General features: G+C 34.8%; 1 pseudogene; it reads right to left on the bottom strand.

The window, feature by feature from the left end:
- The window catches only part of LOC122135763, a 206,146-nt pseudogene that overhangs the window by 71,245 nt on the left and 112,286 nt on the right, over positions 1-22,615 (bottom strand).

Genomic DNA, 22,615 nt, shown 5'->3' with positions numbered 1-22,615 from the left:
GGCCTTTTGCATAGCTTTGTATTTCATCCTTTTTTTTTTTCAAAATAAGTCATGATTGCTGATAAGACACTATATTGTTTAAATTCAATTAACACTACTGGACAATATTTCAGGATGCGAAATATCCTTTGCAGAGAACTGAACCAAATTATTTCCAAGGGCTATGGTACCTTAAAGAAAACCTTGTTATACATTATATAAAGATCCCTGCATGAGGTAAGACTATGTCCCCAATCCTTTAACGAGGTCATGTTTCTCCAGGTTTTTCATCGGGTTTGTCGTGGGTGTTGTGTGGTGTGTGTTGTGTGTGGTATCCTGGGCCGTCCCCAACGTAGCTGTGAGAAGTGTTTGGGTGGTCCGCGACAGCCTTAGTTATCTCTCTCTGCTTATCAAGTTGCACGACTTTGGATGTGCCCGCTCTCCGCCGAACCGAAGCCAAAGATTCTGTCAGCATCGACAATATTTGGACAGCCCGCGGGAACGTGCCTACGCTGCCAATTCACGAATCCAGCATCTGCCATCCCAGGAGGCCCGGCTGTGCCAAGCCCATCGTCTCTCTCTGGCAGGCCGCGCTGCACTTTGTATTAAACATCAATAAAATTGATCCAAGAATAAAGGAACAGAGGGTAAGCAGAGCCAGAGAAAGATCACTCCCTCTCCACTCCGCTCACCTATGACCGCCACATCTGTCCTTCTCTTTTTTCTTTTTTTCTCTTTCGATTGCTCGTTTTTTTTTTTTTTTTTTCTTTTGGTTTGAATTTTCAGAATCCCTTTCTATAACGCCTATGCAGATCTCAGTTCTTCTTTCACTCTTCTGTGTGTGTTGTCGTCTGCGGTTAATTGTTTTCGCATCTCTCTTTTTTCTCCCCTGTCTCTTATTTATGTTTTTTCCCTCGTTTGTTTCTAATAACAGAGTTGGCGTATGCTCTGTTCACACACCAACACACGGCCATTCCGAAGACACAACGACACACACACAGAAACTAAAGGATAATAATCAACAACAAGCGGCTCATGATATCGCAAAATAAACCCAAAACCCAGGTGCGAAAGCAGTAGGCTTTAAAAACAAGGTCTCTGCATTTCGTTGCGCTCCGTATATAAATATCCTGTGTTTAAACACAGGAAACCAACATATTCATTTTAACATCGACACGCCCCCCCACCGGGCACGCCCCCCCTGAGAAAACCCCACCCCCCGATCGGGGGTGTCTGAACGAAAACCCAAAAAGCAGTCCTAATACCTATACTGTTGGGCTTTTTTACTTTTTTTTTTTTTTTCTTTTTTTCTTTCCGGTTGTTTGGCGTAGTTTTGGCTGCACATCTCCTAATACACAGGTCCGACAATTTAAAAGGAAAAGGGTCAAACTCAACTCCCAAAGAAAACCTGAATGTTAGATCACAGAATGCATAAAATCATGTTGCGGGTTTTTTTTTGTGGTGGTGAGCGTTGGGTCTTTTATCTTCTGACTAGTATTTTCATACCCTTTGGTTTTCCCGCAGATTTTGCACAATGCAAGCCTAGCCTAACTGTTTCTTATAAAACTCGTGTGTGTTGTTTTGTAGTTTAAAACCCACAATAGTTGGTATCCTATAAACATATTGATTATGGGGGCATATTACCTTCACTACGAGCAGTCAACTGATATTCAATATAAAAAGGGTCAAAGAGAATGATAACCTGTTGGTTTTTGTGTATTATAATCTTCGTTAAGGAGAATGATCCATGTTAAACAAACAACGTGAGTGTTTGGGGTAACACTTTTTTCTGACATGTCATAACATTACCGTGAATAGAATACTGATGTCATACCTTATACCAATACCTGACACAACACACAAAAAAACAATACAAACAACGAATACACAAACACCTAGATCTCGTACTCGTTAAAAAACAAAACCAAAAAAAACCAAAAATCAAGGGGCGCGAGAGAAAAAGCGTTTTGTCCATAGGTTACTTCAATATTTTGCATAACTAAAAGTATACATGGCACATATTCATTGGAGAGATACTTTTAATTAACAGGGGCATTTTAAATTACATGCAAATGAACTTACAGAAAGGACATATACTTTAATCATAACTTGTTAGTAAGTTGTCAACATTTCATTTGCCCTATTAATTTATTCTTATTACCCATCAATCATTTACTGGGGGGGTGTCACCTGTATTCTTGCAAAGTTTTTGTCATACTATTAATTTGGAATGTTTGGAATGTTGTTTGCAAAGTTTGGGGGGGGGGCAAACGACCAAAGTTTAATACGATCGATTACAGAGAGCGACAGAAACAATATATGATAGAACAATAGATTGAAAAGATAGAAAGATCAAATAATAATCAATCAATGGTGGAAAGGAACCAGCGAGAATGCACGACAGAAAAAAAACTCACTTCGGGGCTCAATAGCTGAGACAGAAGATAGACAGACAGAACGTTAGATAGATAGATAGATAGATAGATAATAGATAGAGAGATAGAAGATAGATGATAGAACAAGACAGACCGACATACAGACAGATAAGACAGCTCGACAGAATAGAACCAAAAGGAAACAGACAGAACAGACGACAGACATATAGATCATAATACAATAGAACATAAAGACAGAGCAGACAGACGACCAGACAGACAGACATATTATAGACTAGATAGAATATAGAATATAGATAGATAGATAGAATATGAGATAGAATCAGATAATAATAGATAGATAGATAGATAATAGATAGATAGATAGATAGCATGATAGATAGATTAGATAGATAGATATGTAGAATGTTGTTTTCCGAGTAGAGAAGGAGCTGTTTTATCAGCACTGTCACTGAACACCCACCACCGTCCAGTCCAATGAAGAGCAAAGCATCTTAACATTCCACCTGCGAAATTCTTTCCTCAAAAAAAACCAGGGTCTTTAAAGTAGGGTCTATCAGTCTTTAAAAGGGTCTCCGGTGAGTGGAAGCGGAAATGCGGCAAACAAAGAAGCTGTTGGGCTTTCACAGGATGCAAAATCAAGAGTCCGAGCTCTGAAAATAACTCTCAATCAATTTGATTGGAGGCTGACCTCGTTAAACCCGCAGCGATCACTCAAACATCCACGAGTACCTGCGTTCAAGCGCAGACTGTAGGACCCTCCGTGACCCTTGACCCCGGCCTTAGGAAGCGCTCCTATGGGCTTCTCTGCTAACAAGCTTGATGCATCAAGCCCAGTCTCGCACATCCAGCCTGATATGCGGTGACATCTTAATTGCTTTTCTGTGTGTGCATTGAAGTGCGTGAGACATAGTGCAAATGAAGATTTGTTTGGATTTGCGTTTGTTTTTACCGTTCAGGGCTTTGAACTGGGAATGAGCAGGTATCAATAATTCACCAACAAACAGGCTGGCGAGGCTGCATGTCAATGAACGGTAAATAATTCAACCAGTGGGTGATGGGGGGTTGATGGTGAGTTATTGCAATGCAGAAACACTGACTGGCCGGAAAGAGCTGATAGACTCTTATGATCTGGAATCCATTCGATGAAAAGAAATAGGAGGTGTTATTTTTTCATTATTGTTATTATATGTTAGAAAGAGGAAGAGTAGAAAACTAGGAAAATATGTTATTCTGTGTCCACAAATCTTCTAAGAAACTTGTTGAAGACGTTTCATCTGGATGTTTCACAGATGACTGGATGGATTCATAGTCTGAAGCAAAAAAATAAAAAAAAAAATAAATTAAAAATAAAATTAAATAAATAATAATAAACAAATAAATAAATCATTCTATCGTATCTGTCAACTCAAATCTGGAGACTGGCTCTGACTTCGGTTACTAGTGTCAAGTTGTCTGACCGTAAATCAGGGGTTAAGTCATGTGGTGCATTCCAGACTTAAGAAAACAAAAGTACAGTATGACAGTCTGTTGGAAACACAAGTGAAGTCAGGCTTGAAGACTAAGGTTCGTATACTACAAAACGGATCATGTGACCTTGTTGACAGCATTTAGCCAAGGTGAATGTCTTTACGAAGCTACTAGTCCTGATGAGGTGTCTTTGACCAGGGCTGGAGTTAAATCGATGGTTCCACACAGGGGCAAGAGTCTGAGTCATTCAAATGAGAGAAATTGATTGGTTACCATTTCCATTTCCATATAAATGAGAGCAGTTATCAGTGCGTCCACTTGTCTGAGTTTCCTGACAGCTCTAACTTTGTTGAACTCATTTTTTGGACAGTCTCCAGTCCAGAAGAGAAACCGTGATACACACACGAAATAATAAATTAGCCAGTTATTATGCGGGGAAATTACACCGAGAAGCTGGAAAAACTTTCCATTTGGTTTCAAGGAGTGTGAAAATGGTTTGCTTCTTAGGTCTACAATATTCAGTGTTTGCACAGAAGTATTGAAAGCAGAATTACATATAAGCTAAATTTATATCTGTACATTATTGAGAGGGGTGGGGGGTTCTTCGTCATTCTTTATATAGGTTGCAACAAAATAAAAAAAACATTCTTTTGAGTCACCTACTTTGAGTTCATTCATCATCTGATCGTTCAAAGCAAAAGAACAGAAAAATAAAACTTATTGCTATAGCATACTATTAACTATTCCTGCCACAGAAAGATGTAAAAACAAAGTTAATATAAGTTATGATAAGCATGTGGTTCCAAATTCTGCAAAAGAGGAAGAGGCTGTTGTTAGGAAGTAATTAAAAACTGGAATACATCAAATGCAAGAGATTCTTTTGAAATGACTTCAATGAATGATGCAGTGACCCGCTCTCATCCTTTGTTGCCCACCCCCTGACATATAGGCAGAACTAATGTGATTTCTATTAATAAATCCATACCATTTATAATATAATTATATATTCACACACACACACACACACATACAAATACAAAAGAGAAGAGCTTAATACTGCAATACTTTACAATTGTGCACTGCAAGACCCTTTATTAAAACACAATTGTTGTTTTTTTTTTCTGCACCTCCTGACATATAAGCTAAATAAATGTCAGATTTTCCCAGTTATTGTAAAATTGTTATATATTGCTATATTGTTATATATTGTTTCTAGCATCATGCTCACCCAATTTAGCTTCAGGAACATATGCAACTGTACTTCTATGCTATTGTTTACATCTGCCCAAGTTATATTTCGTTCATAAAATTACAGCTGTGGGTCCATCTTATACAACTTCATACTATAGACAGAGATAGAGGAGCTGATAACTGCTGAATAATTACTGCTTCTCATGAATGAGATATTATGGAATCAGATCCACGCAGAGAAGCGCACAGCTGACATCTCACACGTCATCCGTTTGGTCCCTCACGGCGCAGTATGAGCCTAACAGCCATACGACAGCAAACACGCTTTTAGCATGCAAGTATCTGATGCACTTATTCTAACGGACTACAGAGCTCTATGGATCTGCTGCAGTGACCACATCACAGATGGTGAGGATCAGGCTGTAATGCCAGCGCAGGTCAACTAGACGACCTCAGCCTCTGCTCAGCCTGCCTGGGAAGTTCTGAGCCGCAGATGAGCTCCAAGATGCTAATAAGATGTCGTTGAAAGATGCAGATCAGACTCGATGTGTTCAAGATCAGCCCTCCAAGGAAACGAGCAACTCCTATATGCATGCATAAGGTTTTCCCAGTTTATAAATGAAAGGGTTTGAGAGAGGAGAATAAGAGGCAGAACATGGAGAGAGAACGTCTCAACAAGGAACCGAGTGAGACACAAAGAATGAGAAGCAGACAGGCGAGAAGAAATACGGACTTATACAGACAGAGAGGGTATGACTTGCATGGTGATTCACTGCAAAATTCAAAAAGTAACAACAAAAACTGCTGTGCTACCCAAAAAAACTATTTTTAAAGGGGTCATTTCTATATATATACATCAAACCGGTTCCCAATCAATTCCACCATTTATTATGGTTGAACATCCTGTTTCACTTTGAAATATTTCATATTAAAGAAGTTAAATGTAAATGCATCCCCAAGTGAATATAACAAAAAAAAAAAAATGATTGATTATTACATTAAGATATGCAAGTATTTTTTTGTATTACAACTTAATGAAATTTTACTTTTAAAAAATGCTAAATTAACTCATTGAATATGCATTAATTTGCATACAACTGGAGACGAATATAAACTTGCAAAGGTAAGAAAAAGGTATTTTTATCTCGCAATGCACATTTATATCTTACAATTTGAATATTTATTTTCAAATTGCGAATGTATGTCTCATAATTTCAGAGTTTATATCTTGGTATTCTGAATTTATGTCTCCACAATTCAGACTTTTTCCTTAAAATGAATGAAAAGGTAACAATTACTATTTATATTATTATTAGTTAGTAGTAGTAGTAGTTGTAGTAGTAGTATATCCTGTAGCAGAAAACAATCTTCAGTACAAATGATATATGGGACAAACCCATTCATAAAAAATCTTCAGAATATAGACGGTATAAATATAAAATGGTACTGTGTATCCAAGTGCTACTAAAGTGGAGAAAAATACAGCTTACAATATATATTGTAATTGAAATCCACAGATGTTAATAGACAAGTGCGATAAAATAAATACTTAAAACTGAATTTTGCATGTTTTCCTTCCACTTGCTACATAATGAAAAGCCAAATAGCCCTAAATCTCAAAACTGACTGATGCATTTTTTTTTTCCTGTAGTCTTTTACTAACAAAGCAGTTGCACACCTCACCTTTAAGAAAGAGGCTGTACCTGAAACGGGAAAGTAATTTTTGGACAAAGAAAGCAAAGCATTGGCGCTGAACTGACCCCTCGTGGACCAGAGCTAAAGCCCTGCATCACAAGAACATTTCTGAAGGCTTCATGGCTTGAAAAAGAAACCATGGGCTTTGTTTCCTAAGTCTGTGGGCCGAGCTGAAGGAGAGAAGCTCATTATCCTGATGTTCTGGGCATACTGAAGCTGCAGGGTGGCTTTCTGCCACAGGCTAGTTGTATTGAAAGCTTGTGTCTGCTTCGGTATCATGGGTAATGTTTAGCCTTGAATATTGACACCATCATCCCACTGCATTCACTCATTGATTCTCTGTGATTCTCCCTGAATCATACTGAAGTTAAAAAAAAATAAAAAGGGAATATAACGTTTTTTTATTTTTTTAATAGTAATTTTACAGTCCTTTGGAGATGTACTATGGTAATACCACAATATTCTTTACAAAAACTCATGAGTATTACAAATAATACAATGCTGTTTTTGACCATGGAACCGTGATACAGTGATTGTAATATTATGGTACTTTAATATATACCATGATACTGAAATGTTTTTTTATCATGGTACTTTCAAAATACCACGTGGAAGAAATATGATATGTTTTAGTAAGTGTTGTTTTCCCAAAAAATATAAGTGTTGTTAATTGTTAATAAGACAATAGCAATGGTACAGTAATGCTATTTTTTTAACATACTGTACTGTCGCTTTGGATAAAAGAGTCTGCTAAATGCATAAATGTAAATGCATAAATGGTATGGTATTAACACCACTACTTAAATATTTATCATGGTACTAAAATTCATACGCCAATAGTATTTATAAAAATTACTATGATATGTAAATACGTACTACAAACTATGGTATATGTGTCCAAAATACCATGGTAGTGCCATGGTATTTTTTGGTTTATTGATAATATTTTCCCTTTTGTTGTACAGTGATGGTATGGCAATACTGTGGTACATTTATTTACCATGGTAATGACTTGGTATTTTTTAATGGGTATTCCACTCTGATGTATTTATCAAAATACAATATCCAACACTTATATCCCAAAAAAAAAAAAAAAAAAAATATATATATATATATATATATAATATATATATATATATATAGATCGTATATATATATATATTATATATATTATATATATATATATTTTTTTTTTTTTTTTTTTTTTGGGATATAAGTGTTGGATATTGTATATATATATTGAAAATACCATGGTAGAACAAATCTTAAGTGTTGTTTTTCCTTTCAAAAAGGGTTGTGGTAACATCATGGTACTGAACTCATGTACTATGGTATTTATATGGTACTGCCAAAGTACTTCAAAAAATACTATAGTACTGCTATGGTATATGTCCAAAATATAATGGTAGTACCATGGTAATTTTGGTACAGTAAGTACTGTTGGTTAAGTACTGTGGTGATACATGGTACAGTGATGGTATGTTAATACTCTGGTACCTTTATTTACCATGGTACCAAAGTTCATATACCATGGTATTTGTATGCTACTCTAAAGTACTTACAATAATACAATAGCCAACACTTATTTCCAAAAAAAAGTATCAATAATACCGTGGTAGTAGCAGTGTTATCATTGATATACAATTATAGTGTAGTTTTTACAAAAATTTTGAATTTGTTTTTATTTTAAGATTTACCATTTTCATTTTAGTTAAATTAAAATCGTTTTAATAATTTTATTGTGTGTTATTTAATATTTGTTATTATATATTTAATATTTTTTAGAATAATATATTTAAATAAATAAAACATATTTTATATATTTTATTGTATTATTTAATATTTTTTAATGTCAGTCATATTTTTTAATTCAGTGTTAGCTTTAGTTATTTTAGTACATCAAGTTAAACTAAATAAAAATGAGAATGCTGCTTTGGAATCTTAATTGTTTATATTTTTATATATTAGATAGATAGACAGACAGACAGACAGACAGATAGATAGATAGATAGATAGATAGATAGATAGATAGATAGATAGATAGATAGATAGATAGATATAGATAGATAGATAGATAGATAGATAGAGGTATTTTATTTAAAAGTATTAATTTTACTGTAATAACCCTGAGTAGAACCATGTTCAAAATATATCAATATAATAATTATTTAGGACCACCTTACTCTCTGCACACCAGTAAATGTCTGATCTGCTGAAGACGGCTCATGCTGCTCTCCTGAATGAGTTTTTCTTCCAGTCAAAGGCACAAATTGTAGTGCGAGTCTGTAAGTGCCCAACTCAACACAATTTAATTCCTAACACCCCATCAAAATGTACTGCTGACCCATAATTGGATATCATGTTTAAAAAAGTCATTGCGTCGCCCCCTCATCGTTCATTTCCACAACAGGAGGACTCACTCATCAAGGGCCAAATTGCTTTGGACACCGAGTCCCGCTGGATCTGTCAGAGGACCAGTGGCTTCACACTGAGAATCCCAGCAAATGTCCTCTCCGTGTTCCAGTTATCATCATCATTAAGGAGTACACTTTGTTGTGTTATCAGAGATGTGACGGCACCCCGGGCCACAAAAGTATTGAGATTCCACACAGAAAGACTGAAGAGAACCTGCAGCGAGGAGACGTCTGAAGGCCTTCTCTACAGGTCTCTCTTTCAATCTCTCTACCTCTTTTTCCTCCATCAGCACCTCACTACCCATCGAGATACCGTGAGATGGCCTTGATTATGAGAAGAAATATTTCAAGAGACAAGGAAGAGCTGATCCTTAAAGCTGATGTAATTTCAATCTAACTCCTTAGAGGGGTGCAATTTTTCAGTGTTAAAATACTTTATCTCTATTCCAGTTTAATGTGACGTCTTCAAATGAAAAACATTTGAATCTTACACTCTAAATTTAAATGTATATGAATTGCATATAGAATTTTCATCCATTTGGATTACACTATGTGTAATGTACAATGTGTGTGTGTGTGTGTGTGTGGTGTGTGTGTTGTGTGTGTGTGTGTGTGTGTGGTGTGTGGTGTGTGTGTGTGTGTGTGTGTGTGTGATAATCACACATTATCCAAAAACTAAAACTATTAAAAATTAATATACAAAAAAAAAAAAAAAAAAAAAAACTGGATTACACAGCTTTAAAAAATAACAGACTTGTAACGTAAGGTCATGCATACTGTACATGTCAATCATACATAGATGTAACAAAAATTGTGGCATAGTATTTAATTAGTTAAAAATACATACGATCTAAATAAATTGGATTTATTGAAAATGAATATATAAAACTGTTTATTGTGTATAGTTTATTAGATTATGTTATTTATAAGCAATCATTTGTGGGCTGGTGGAATCCTCCAGAACTTTGCAGAGGTCAGATGATGGTTTTTGAAACGTATGAACTTCTGTTCCCGAAAAACGCATGAAAAGCAAAAAGAAGGTGATAACACATTGCACAAAATGTTTCTCAAGATCAGAACATGCTGAACTACTTCTGATAGATCAAGATCAACTGTATTTTGTCTTGAAGCACATCCAGCAGGAAGGGAAGAAACACAATCTATTCCAGCAGGCAGGACAGTAGCATCTGCTTCAGGATGGTAAGACATCATTGATTTGGCCGCCGGGTGGAACAGGGATAGAATAAACACGAAGGTGTTAAGGCTGAAAATGGATTTTTAAATATGTATTCATTGATTTTCTGGTCTCCAAGTGTTCCGCTGTGACGCATTATTTTGCAAAAATGAGGGATATGAAAAGAAGCATAAACTAATTTGCCTTCAATCGTATTAATTAAAGCGAAACATTCAAGCGTGAGTCAGCGTTTGAGCTTTTACCGTCCTCCAAACTGAGAGTGATGACAATAAAAATCAAATCAACAAAGGCGTTTGTTTGTTCAGGGAACGTCAGTACTTTTGGCTCTCAAGGTTAGACGGTGACGTTTATTCATCCCTACAAAAGTGGAGTTTTCCATTTACAGCTTTTAAGAAATTACTGTGAATCACATGCAGAAAAACACAGAGATGATATTCATCATAAAAGTGAATGCAAATACATTTGAATTTATGCATTTGGCAGATGCTGCCATCCAGCAATTTGCATTGTATTCAAGGTGTATAAATTTATCAGAACATGCATTTTTTCCAGGATTCAAGTCCATGACCTTGGTGTTGCTGATGCTAGCAACGCTCGGGTTATGGGTTCAATTCCCAGGGAATGCATGAACTGAACTAATGTACAGCATGCAGCATGGGTAACTTTGAATGAGAGCATCTGCCAAATGTGGTTTGGATTACTTGTGGATTATTGTGATGTTTTTATCAGCTGTTTGGACTCTCATTCTGACGGCACCCATTCACTGCAGAGGAACCATTGATGAGCAAGTGATGGAGTGCTACATTTCTCCAAATCTGATAAAGAAACAAACTCATCCTAATCTTGGATGTCCTGATGGTGACTGCATTTTTAGTCAATTTTTTGTTGTTGTTGTTTTTAATTTTGGGTGAACTATTCCCTTCACTTGAGAAGCAAAATTATATTATGTTTTGTTTTCTGAAAAATGCATCAACATTAAGTGAATTTATGTTTAAAACAAATGTGAATGATGTTTGGTCCAAGTTCTCTTGTCTGGCATCTTAGTCATCCAGTGCGGCTCATAAAACAGCCTGCTATGAAATCCTGTGACAGATTACAGTAATAGGTAATACGAGGGATGACATTTCTAAAATAAACAGCTACATAAATCGTTCATAATGCAATGCGGCATGTGTGTTACTCCCTCCATGAGCAGCACACCATCCATATGCAGCACTTGTGTAAGAAATATGATTAAAACACCAATAGCGTGATTAAAACCACAGTACACATATTTTACTGTGATTATGGTTACTGTGCTTATTATGAGCATAATGACATTAACAATCATGGTATTCTGTTTACATGAGCTCCAGCTTAATCACAGTACAGCCCTGATCGCATTATACGGCTGCATGTAAGTGTAGCCGATGATTAAAGAAACTGGATATAAGAGAAGAATTGGTTATGGATTTTTAGATGTGAGACCACAGTCTTAAATTCACCAGAAACTTGATGCAAAAAGAGCATAGACACCAGACACCGTATGACTGAGGTTATTATCATTAACTAAAACCATGAAAAAGGAGACAAAATTATTACTTGAAATAACTGAAATACAATAAAATATACAGACATATAAAAACTGTTAATATATTTTTTTAAATAAATAAATAAAAAATTTCAGCTAGTTTCAAAGACTTTTTGAGGTACTAAAAAAAAAACTACAAATAAATAAATTAAACCTAAAAACTAAATTGCACATAAAATATTCACATAAAGTGAAGTATTTGAATGATTAAAAAACACAACAATATTATTAAGACTTTAAGTAAAATGAAAGATGAAAACAAATATTTATTAAAAAAAATATAGAAAATATAAAAATAAAATCTATTTAAAATATTTACAAAAACTATAATAGTAGATAAGTGATAGTAAAATAACACAATGCCACTGAATTTCTATGAGTTTTCCAATCTTTAGGAATAACTGGATTTTTAATCGCTGAATTGTTTTTGTTTTTTAGCCAATTGAGTTTTTTTATGTATTCAATTATTAATTAATATTATTAATGTATTGTAAAGTATTTCTTAGTTTTTAATATATATATCTATATATATATATATATCTATATATATATATATATCTATATATATATATATACACACACACACACACACACACACACACATGGTTTTATGATGATGTCTCCATGACTTTGTAGCTCTGGAAACCACGATTGAGAAATATTTTCAAGACTCTTAGAACCTTGAGTCATTCTCAACAGCAAAAAATGTCTCTATCACATTACTACAACCATCCTAACACGTTTTAAACACACAATGCACAGTTTCAGACACGCATGAGCGGAACTAATGAGATCTGCTCTGATCTGCTGGCATGAAAACACAGCAACTCATGAAACAGCAGTGCGTGGGACATCAAGGAGCTTGTTACATTGTTTCCTTTGACTGTATTTTTGGGGCCTGGCTCACCTGATTGATGTGCTTCAGTTTATCAATGACTTGACTGATCACCGGGTCGGCCTCCTTCACTTTGACTTCTGGGTTTTCAGCCTGGGCTTTAATGCCGTTGCCAACCACTCGGAGAGTGTAGCTGTAAAGACAAAAAAGGGTGAAGAATGAGAGACGGTTGTTCATGGTGAGTGGGTGTCGTTTCTTTGGATTCCTTTCCAATTTTTCAGCGCAAAGCCGATTGAAGCTTTGTTGTTGGCTTGATGAGGAAGGCCTTACATGAACCGACTACATTTATCAGCACAACAAAGAAAGAGGCGTAAAAAATCCCAGAAAAACCCACAAGGGCCTGAAATGGGATGAATAACTCAAGCCACACTAAAAAGCGATAGGACTCCAGGCTGAGAGACAGATTGGGGTTTATGTGGGCCAGAATGGATGTGTGCTGTGATGGGCCACAGATAAGACGCACTAGTGCAGAGAAAGCGCTGCTGACAAATGACAAGACATATTACAATTATTTATGGGTGAATTCGTTTTACACTAATGGTAAAATCAGCCCGTCCTGTTGAGACTCACCTTGAGAAGGACACGTAAAAAGTAAAGTCTTGAACAGTGAGGGAAATATATATGAATGAGTAGGACAATGAGCAGCGGGCTTAGGTTATCGACTTTATTTACAGGTAATAAACAAACTCTTCACGAATCCTATGAAACTGGAACTGGGCTTTTTAAATAAGCATACTAAAGCCTATAAAATGAACATTTTTAGTGGTAGTGTAAATTCTGATGATTATTATTTAGATTATAAATGACATAATTATAATATGACATTGTTAATTATCATACGTTTTATTTACATATTTAAATCTGACAGCACCAATAAAAATGTTCCACGGTAATACTATGATATTCCTTGAAATATACACATTCCTTGGAGTACCATCTAAATGCTACTGTTTATGAATATTATATCATTTAATACAGTAGCCGATTTTAAAGTACCATGAAACCTGTTTTGTAAGAGAGTCAGGAAATAAAGGACACAAATAAAAACATGCATCTCATGTCACGCTAAGCCTCAAGTCTCAAGCGTGCATCATGCACGAGCATGTAGTTTCACCTCGGCATGTGTCTGAGCGGGTTGATGCGAGACAAAAGCGCTGAGCGTCTCTCTGCTGCTTTGATTCCAGCTGAAGGCGTCAGAGGTGTGTGTTCCCTCACTCAGCGCCGTTACTTTCCACACACTCATCTGAATACGGCTCGAACCCGCGGCGGCGCTCAAGAGAAAGACGCGCACTTCAGTGGAATGCAAATGCTCCAGAAATACAGCGTTAAGTCTCGCTGTGGGTTTTGTGCTCTTGAGGCTTGGAGACAAATTGATTTAGGGGTTCGAATGGAAAAAATCAGGACTGAAATACTGACTTCTCAATCTTTCCTTTGTAAAACCACTGTCTTCATAAAGATATAAAAAAATAAACACCTCAAAAATAAATAAATAACATCATAGTTTTTTTTTTTTTAATGTGAAATATACTATACTGTTTTGTGGTATTTTTAAAAAAAATTTACACACCATGGGCCTATGATTTCCGCAATGCAGAAAACGCAGATAGAATCGCAGAATCGAGTCATGAAAATGGAATTTACTGTATAATGCAGAATGTCACGGAATTTGTCAAATTCGGATGAAGTAATCAAAAGAAGGTCCATACACTTAAATCAAACCGTGATATGGACTTGTGTTTCTGAATACTAAGCAGCAAAAGTACCATTTAAACATGAATCATGCATGTTCTGCGCATCTCTGTGTGAATGAATGGCACATATGTGCAGTTTCGTTTACTACACACATACTGAAGCGCGTGACGCTTACTGTGTTTTTAGCCTCTGTTGCCTCAATATGAGCACATGAACACATGAACATGATCTCTAGAACTGCTCTAGAGAGAGTCTCTTTATAAGCATTTTACCGTTTCTTTTCTTTTCTTAGAGTAAAACTATCATCATATCATATGCAAATAGAAACTTAAAGTTCAGTTTCAGTCGGTCACTACGAGTCACGTTGTGACTGATGAATTGGGATCGCGCTTGAAGAGACCAATCTACTTAGAGTGTTGACTAAACGAGCCGATGCACATTGCCATGCGATAATTGCATGCAGCTGCTGCTCGTCACAGAACAAGCATAAGTACGCAGCAGGTGCAATGCATGTTCAGCTTTTTTGCTTCAGAGCCGAGTGGTTCTATTGTTCTGCTCTGACGAGTCAAACGAGCGCTCTGGAGAAGAGGCTTCTCAACACTGGCGTTGGTATGACGGCGCTGCAGCGGTGGTTCCCCTGTGCACTTCAGCACTTCTGAAGTTTCCTGTCATAACTCGCCCGCCATTATTAATATTTAATGAAACCATTAAAATGGAATCGAGGAAATTAATGGAAAACAGAATTTGGTCCAAAAAAAAAGTAAAAAAAAAAAGTTAAATAAAACTGATTTAAAAAAAGAAATTGTTAAACTTTTAATAAGTTAATACGTAAAACATTTAATGATTTCAATTAATTGAGCATGCTTTTGATGAATAAAATTTAATTCAGGCAAAATACAGGAAAAAAAAAAGACGGATTTTGGGGAAAATAAAATGGATTTCATTTGGCCCTACCGTGGTTCATGTTTGCTAGTTTGCAATAAAGAGCCATCGAACTGTTTTGCTGTGCAGATCAAGGACTTTCCTAACCAGACCGAGTATGATATTTCTCCCTTTGATGCAGTCTAATGCTTTTAAGACCCTCGTTAAACAGTTGGCTCTGTCGGACTTGATTAATACCGAATCATCAACACGCAGGTCACACGCAAACATGCTGCTAAGCACATTTAAAAAAAAAAATCTGCCAGGATGCCTGCATGTGCTCTCAACAGAACACACTCCGCACTCACTCACTCCATTTAAAAGCCATCTTTCACTGTGCCACGGGCCGCTCTGCAGACGCTTCACTAATATTTCATAACACACTCACGGAAGACTCTCACAGGGCAACACGCTGTCGTGAAATACGGAGCTGCTTTTTTTATAGGTGTCGCCTGATAAAAAACTACTAACATGCACGACGCTGCTCTATACATGCACATGCCATCCTCTGACTGTGAAAACACTCGGTTTTGCAAAAGAGAAAATAGATCAGAGATAGCATTTATCTGGTAAGGACTGACAGACAGCATTCTGAGGATCTTCCAGCAAACTCGCTCAATCACAATGCTCTTCAGTCGCTCTTTTGGTGTGTGCGGATCCTGAGCGCCAGAGTTTGATAATTTAAAGAAAGTGTTTTTATTCACGGCCTGTGAATGATGGGAGAGTGTGGGTGTGCATACATATGAGCAGGATTGTCTTTTTTAAAGACATCAATCATAAAGCTTTACAAATTTACACTGCAGCAGCGCACAACGGCTCATTACGCATTTTACTGCTCGACAAACCACCCACCAAACGATCCGCGTAATGAGAAATGTAACTGTGGCTGACATAAGAGGCATATCACAATCAAAATCACTTCATTTGCCTCGAATAAAACACAAGCTATACGCTCGTATGGCCAAGACAGACATTGTAGAGTTTTGGAAAACAATAACTGCACTCATAAAAACATAGCACTGCATGAATTAAAACAGCCAATAGATGTAAATCTCATAGCTCACATTAATTATAAATGTGTGTGTGTGTGTGTGTGTGTGTGTGTGTGTGTGTGTGTGTGTGTGTGTGTGTGTGTGTGTGTGTGTGTGTGTGTGTGTGTGTGTGTGTGTGTGTGTGTGAAATCTATATTTAGCAAAGTTGATTGGAAAACATACAAAAATATAAATTATTTGTTGAAAAAAATTTTGTTACTTGTTAAAAATGATTATGAGTGTGACAATGATTCTTCAAATTGTATTTAGCTCTAATAATTGTTATACTGTAAATAACAACAACAACAACAATAATAATAATAGAGTTTATTGGCAAACATAAGCAGTCTACAAAACATTTATTAATATGGTTGTTTAAAAACTCATCATCACAATGCTAAGATGTTTTAGATGGTTGTCATGACAAAGCGTGTGTTACACTGATTTGACCACAATCAAAAGGTAATCACGTGCTTCATGTTCTGCCAGACATATCCCTCAGACATGTTAAAATCACTGCAATGGCTCATTGCTTGAATAGTGAATTACACAAGAGGCCAGCAGTGGTGGGAGAGCCACACAGAAGCTCTATAATTGCTCTATAATTGCAGAATTGTATAAGAGTTCAATCAGCGCTGCGATTCAGGAGGTGGAGGCCTCGCAGAAAGCTGCCGCTCTAGCAGGAGACTCTGCTCCATCTGCAGCCACTTTTCCTTTCACAGCTGTGCCACTATTATACATTTTGGACACTACAGATGTGCTTTCAAATATTATTTTATACAACTGCCTCCCTACGATACAAGAGAGTGTTGTGTGGAGCTTGAAATAAGGTCAACCAGGGAAGCTTCACTCCATTTTGATGGTTGGACCCTGACTCGCCTCCTCCTTATTCATGCTGAGGCTTTTCTCAACTGGGTCTAGGTGCTCTGATGTAGCTTTCACTGCCCTATAATTGGATGCAATCATTTTGTAACATTTTTATAACTGATGCATCGATTTTATTTCATCCCTAACAACTTTCCTATGTTTTGTAGAATTCATTTTCACTGCTGTCCTTCAGATTCACGCACTGAATAATGATCCGTTTTTTTTTTTCTTTTACTGAAATGTGGTAGTTATCATAATGACTCAAAGGTACAAGAGAATTGAGAGGCAATTGTGTCCAAATGAAGGGAAATGGTTTTTCATTTGTGGAAACATAATGTCTCTGCAATACAGGGATTTAAATCATTTGCCATTCGCCTTTTTATATCAACAAAATTTCAGTATAGAATTGGTAATTTATGTAATATAAATGTACAATCACTACTCTATATATTGCATATCTGACGATCAGTTCTAAAACCATAATGTTCAGGGTAAAAACAGGGGTCCTTTCTCTAGAACCTTAAACTCGAAATATGAGTTCACATTTATGAGAAAAATTTATGACATAAAAAAAAAAAAAAATTTCCTCCATTAATTCATTGTTCCTGAAGAATAACCCAATCTATGCCAGCATACAGAGGTTAGTCAATCAAAATAAAGGTTAGTTACGTATACTAGTCTTTTAGCTTTCAGGTCATGATAGTGCACTCTAAAAAGCAAAATAAAAAAAAAATAAAAAAAATAATAAATAAATAAATAAAATAGAACATTTTTTTTTAATAATAATAATAATTATATTTATTATTTTTTTTATTATTATTAATATAATAATAATAATAATAATAATTATTTTTATTATTTTTATTATTTATAATTTAATATGAATATGATAAAAGGTTATGAAATATGTAATATTTTTGTTTTTTTTTCTTCCAAGTCCAGAACAAAAATTCTGAAAAGCTCAAATAAAATTAAATAAATGTATTGATTTATTCATTTATTTGAATGCTAAATTGATTAATGTTAAATGTATTAGTGTTCATATTTAAAATGTATTAAAGTTAATTTGTAAAAAGTTACAATTTAGAGTCTTTCAAGTTCCAACTCTAAAATTAAAACTGGGATAAAATGAAATGAAATAAAACAATAATTATTAAAATGTTACATTTATTACTGTAAGCAATTAAAATTTATTAAAGTTGTTGAAAAATGTCAAAATTTAGAGTCTTTTTCTTCTAAGTCTTAAACTAAACTTAAACTTAAACTCAGAAAAACTAAAATAAATTAATAAATAAATAGAGAAGGTGATGATGGTGGTATTATTATTATTTTAAGTAATTACAAATGTAAGTGTTTTTTTTTTAATTTACAGTTTTTCTTCTAACTTTGTAGAAATCATCTAATGTCTCTCTCCACAAAACACCTGACGCTGACTAGCATAAGCAAGTTTCGAATCTTGGTTTAGCTAAAACAAACTCATTTCAAAACCAAAAATATATTACATAACTTCCAGTTTCAATAAGCAATACGCCAACACATGAAGGAAATCTGTCCACTGCGTAGGCCAACAGAACTAATACGCCCAACAAACCACCTGTGAACCACAATCTCTGCTCATAAGCACTCAGAATCACATCGGACTGTGATTGGTGAGAATGAAGATGAAGGAATAATGATTTGTGCCCGTTCTGGTGTGATTGCAGAATTGAGAGAGAAATCAAGTGAATCACACCAGCAGCTGTTTCCTCATCATCTCTCCTCGTCTGTAACGTTTCGAGAGCCCCCTGGGTCTCCTCAGGAAATACAACCATCTAAATGTATCCGTGTTCTTCGGCATAAATTCAACGAGACAGCGGTGTTAATTAAAAGAAATAATGGCTGAGATTGAATGCAATTGCTGTGAAAGGGAAATGGGACGGGGAGTTTGGAAGACAGACGTCGCATGCGGCGCACAAATGCTGCAAAACGTGTCTCCTCCGTCTCGGAGCATGACTGCCACCCTCGGAGCTCAATGCCATCATCCAAACAAACATGAATATGATGATTAAATACATAATTACAGCGACTCTTTGGTGCACTGCGCTTTGCATTACAAATAACGCTTGCATTTTATATCAAATGTTCGTGAATTTATGCAAAAACAACAAAAAAGAAACAAAGAAAAAAAAAACACTTAATATCTTATGCAAAAATGGTATGTTTATCTTGAAGATTTTTGAAATCTTAATATCTTAAACCATTTTTCTTCACAAGTATCTTGAAGTGAGTTTATTTCTCTTTGCATTTATTTATTGCAATTATTTTTGTGTGAAATCTTCACTAATTTTACTTTAATGTATTCTTAAAATAGCAAAAACAACAAGAACAAAAACAGATTGATTTATCTGAAGTTTCATGCAATTTTTCTTCATATTTTATCTCGCTTTAAAATTTCTGGTTGCTTTTGAGAAAAAAAAAAAGAGAGAAAGAAAAAAAAAGTTAATGTTTTTGCAGTACAATTAGAGCAAGACCTGAACAAAAGCCATGCAGTCGTCCATTAAAACTGCAGCGCCTGTGTTCCAATCAATGAAACCCCTCCGAGCCCTAAACGCCCATCGATCTGTGCCAGGGGCAAAGTGTGGCATTAGCCAACAGGCGCGGGCATCCAGGCAAGCAAGGCTTTCTGGGCACTCTGTGTTTTTGAAAAGGTCAATATCTATTGTGTCTAATCCTTACTCCTCAGCTGCTGCTTCAACATCGTTACCTGCTGCGAGAAGCACAACACAAGCACAGACAGAGCTGAAGGGGGGATTTTGTATTGAGGTCAACATCTTTCCTAACAATATATCATATCTATTATGACTGCTTTTCACTGTTTACAAGTGAGAACAGTGGAACAAATGCAGTGTAATGCTAAAATTAATGACTAATTTGTTAGCATGTTAAAGACAAAAATTATCCTAATAAATTTCAGTTTACAGCCATTTTACTACAACTTTAAATGTATCTCATCCAATATTATTGGATGAATACTCAATTTATTTTTTCACTTTTCTTTATAAATTAAATTTTCATATATTTATTATATAATGTATTCTTAATTTAAAAAATAATAATAATAATATAAACAGTATTTTTGTCATTTTGATGAAAAATATAAAAAAAATACTTAATAAAAAACATTTTCAAATAAATTATTAAAATACTTCTGTAGCATGCAATATAATGTAACTGTGTATGTGAGACTTATCATTCATTAATTAAAAACCTTTTTATGAACTAAAGTTTTATTTAAAATAAATAAAAATGAAAAGCATAAACAATTTGTTGAATTTTTAGCAAAATATGAATACAAAATACTCAAATAAATAATTACAAATATATAATTAAATAGTCCTTTAGCATGCAATATAATGTAACTGTGATATAAATTTAATTCCACCACATATGTGAGATTTACCCTTCATTAATTAAAAATCTTTTTTTGTTTAATTTACTAAAGTTTTATTTAAAATAAATTAAAATGAAAAGCATAAAAAAACTGTTGAATTTTTAGCAAAATATAAAATACTTAAAAATAATTACAAATATATAATTAAATAGTTCTTTATCGTGCAATATATTGTAACTGTGATATAAAATTAATTGCACCATGAGACATATCATTTATTAAATATTTTTTTGTTTGTTTGCTTCCATAGGGTTGAATAAGAGAACATAAACAGTATAAACTACTTTTTGTTAAATTTACAGCCAAATTTAAACAGTATACTTAATTAAAAGTTATTAATATTCCTAATAGTTAAAAACCTTACACAATACATAGTAAATGTGATATAAAATTAATTCCACTATTTTGGTAATAACTTCCACCTCTAAATTTTGTTTTATAACAGAAACTCAACAGAAAACCAATCCTCTGAAGTCCTGTATATGCTTAAAAGTAATGCAATATAAGTGTGTACGTATTTTTACAGTAACAACATATTGCAGTTTACAAGCAGTTGATCCCCCACAAATAACTGGGTCTTAGCGTTTACAATACAAAGACACAGATACTATCTGATTTCTCTGCTGTTACGTGGCTGTATACCTCAGGAAAAACTCTTTTTATTGATGTTGAGCTATCAGCACCATCTCCTTGGCCATTTCCCAGTACAATTACATGAAGCTGAAATATAGCAGCACAGCACAGCCATCAAAAACCCCAAGCTGTGGTGAAAAAGCGTGTAGATTAATAACCCTCTTAAGAGCTTTGACTGGGTGAAATTTAAAAACATCTCCATCATAATATGAAAGCTGCTTTTTCATTACTAAGCCCAGAATATTTAGGCTCCAAGTTCTAGCCTTCATAATTTGTATTGGCGACTCTGCACAAAAGAAGAATGAATCTGTGACTTGATTAATTCTCTTTCGAAAAGGCAAAGTCAGAATCCAGAGGCCTGAAATTGAGTCTACACTACTTTAACCACATGCATCCTCATAAATAAGTTCCTATTATCTAGAACAGAGCTACAGTACATCATGCTTTATTAAAATAGCAATATGCAGGGTTCAAAATTAAGTCAACAAGAGATAAATATGAATAAAAAAATGGATTTGGTGAGCAAATAAACCATGGCTATGCCATCATAGAATGGGTTAAAATCAAATTGCTTTGTGATGGTGGATTTTTCAGTCATTCTTTCTGCACGTTTCATTGTTATGCCAATAGGTGGCGACAAGTGACCATCTTTCTGAGTGAATCATTGAGCCATTCACTCAAACGATTTATTCAAAAACAATGACTGATTCATTCTGGAAAGAATCAAGTGATAGTCTGCATGAGAAAATTAATGAGTCACACATTCGCATGATTTGTTCAAAACACTCATTCATTCAGGAACAACACAAGTGCATAAAACACTGATGAACTCATTCAGGAGTAAATCTATATGAGAAAATCAATTAATCACTCACTTAAAAGACTTAAACAGTAATATGATCAGGAACAAAGCAAGCGTATATATGAGAAAATCAAAAAAGTAATTCGCTCAAACGATTACTTCAAAAATACTGATTGATTCAGTAACAAATCTTTATGAGAAAATCAATTCATTCACTTAAAGATCTCTTCAAAAGCACTGATTCGTTCACGAGTTCATCCATAAGACAAATCAATGAATCGCTCACTCAAACAATTTGTTCAAAAAAGTGGTTCATCCAAGTCAAAAACAAGCATATATGAAAAATAAAATTAAACAAAAATCAATAAATTATTTTATCTCAAAAGATTTCTCAAAAAACACTAATTCATTCATTCAGGAACAGATCTACTGTA

Source organism: Cyprinus carpio, chromosome B1, assembly GCF_018340385.1.
Source record: "Cyprinus carpio isolate SPL01 chromosome B1, ASM1834038v1, whole genome shotgun sequence".
NCBI lineage: Eukaryota > Metazoa > Chordata > Actinopteri > Cypriniformes > Cyprinidae > Cyprinus > Cyprinus carpio.
The sequence above is the reverse complement of the archived record's forward strand: the minus strand, read 5'-3'. Positions and strand labels throughout refer to the sequence as shown.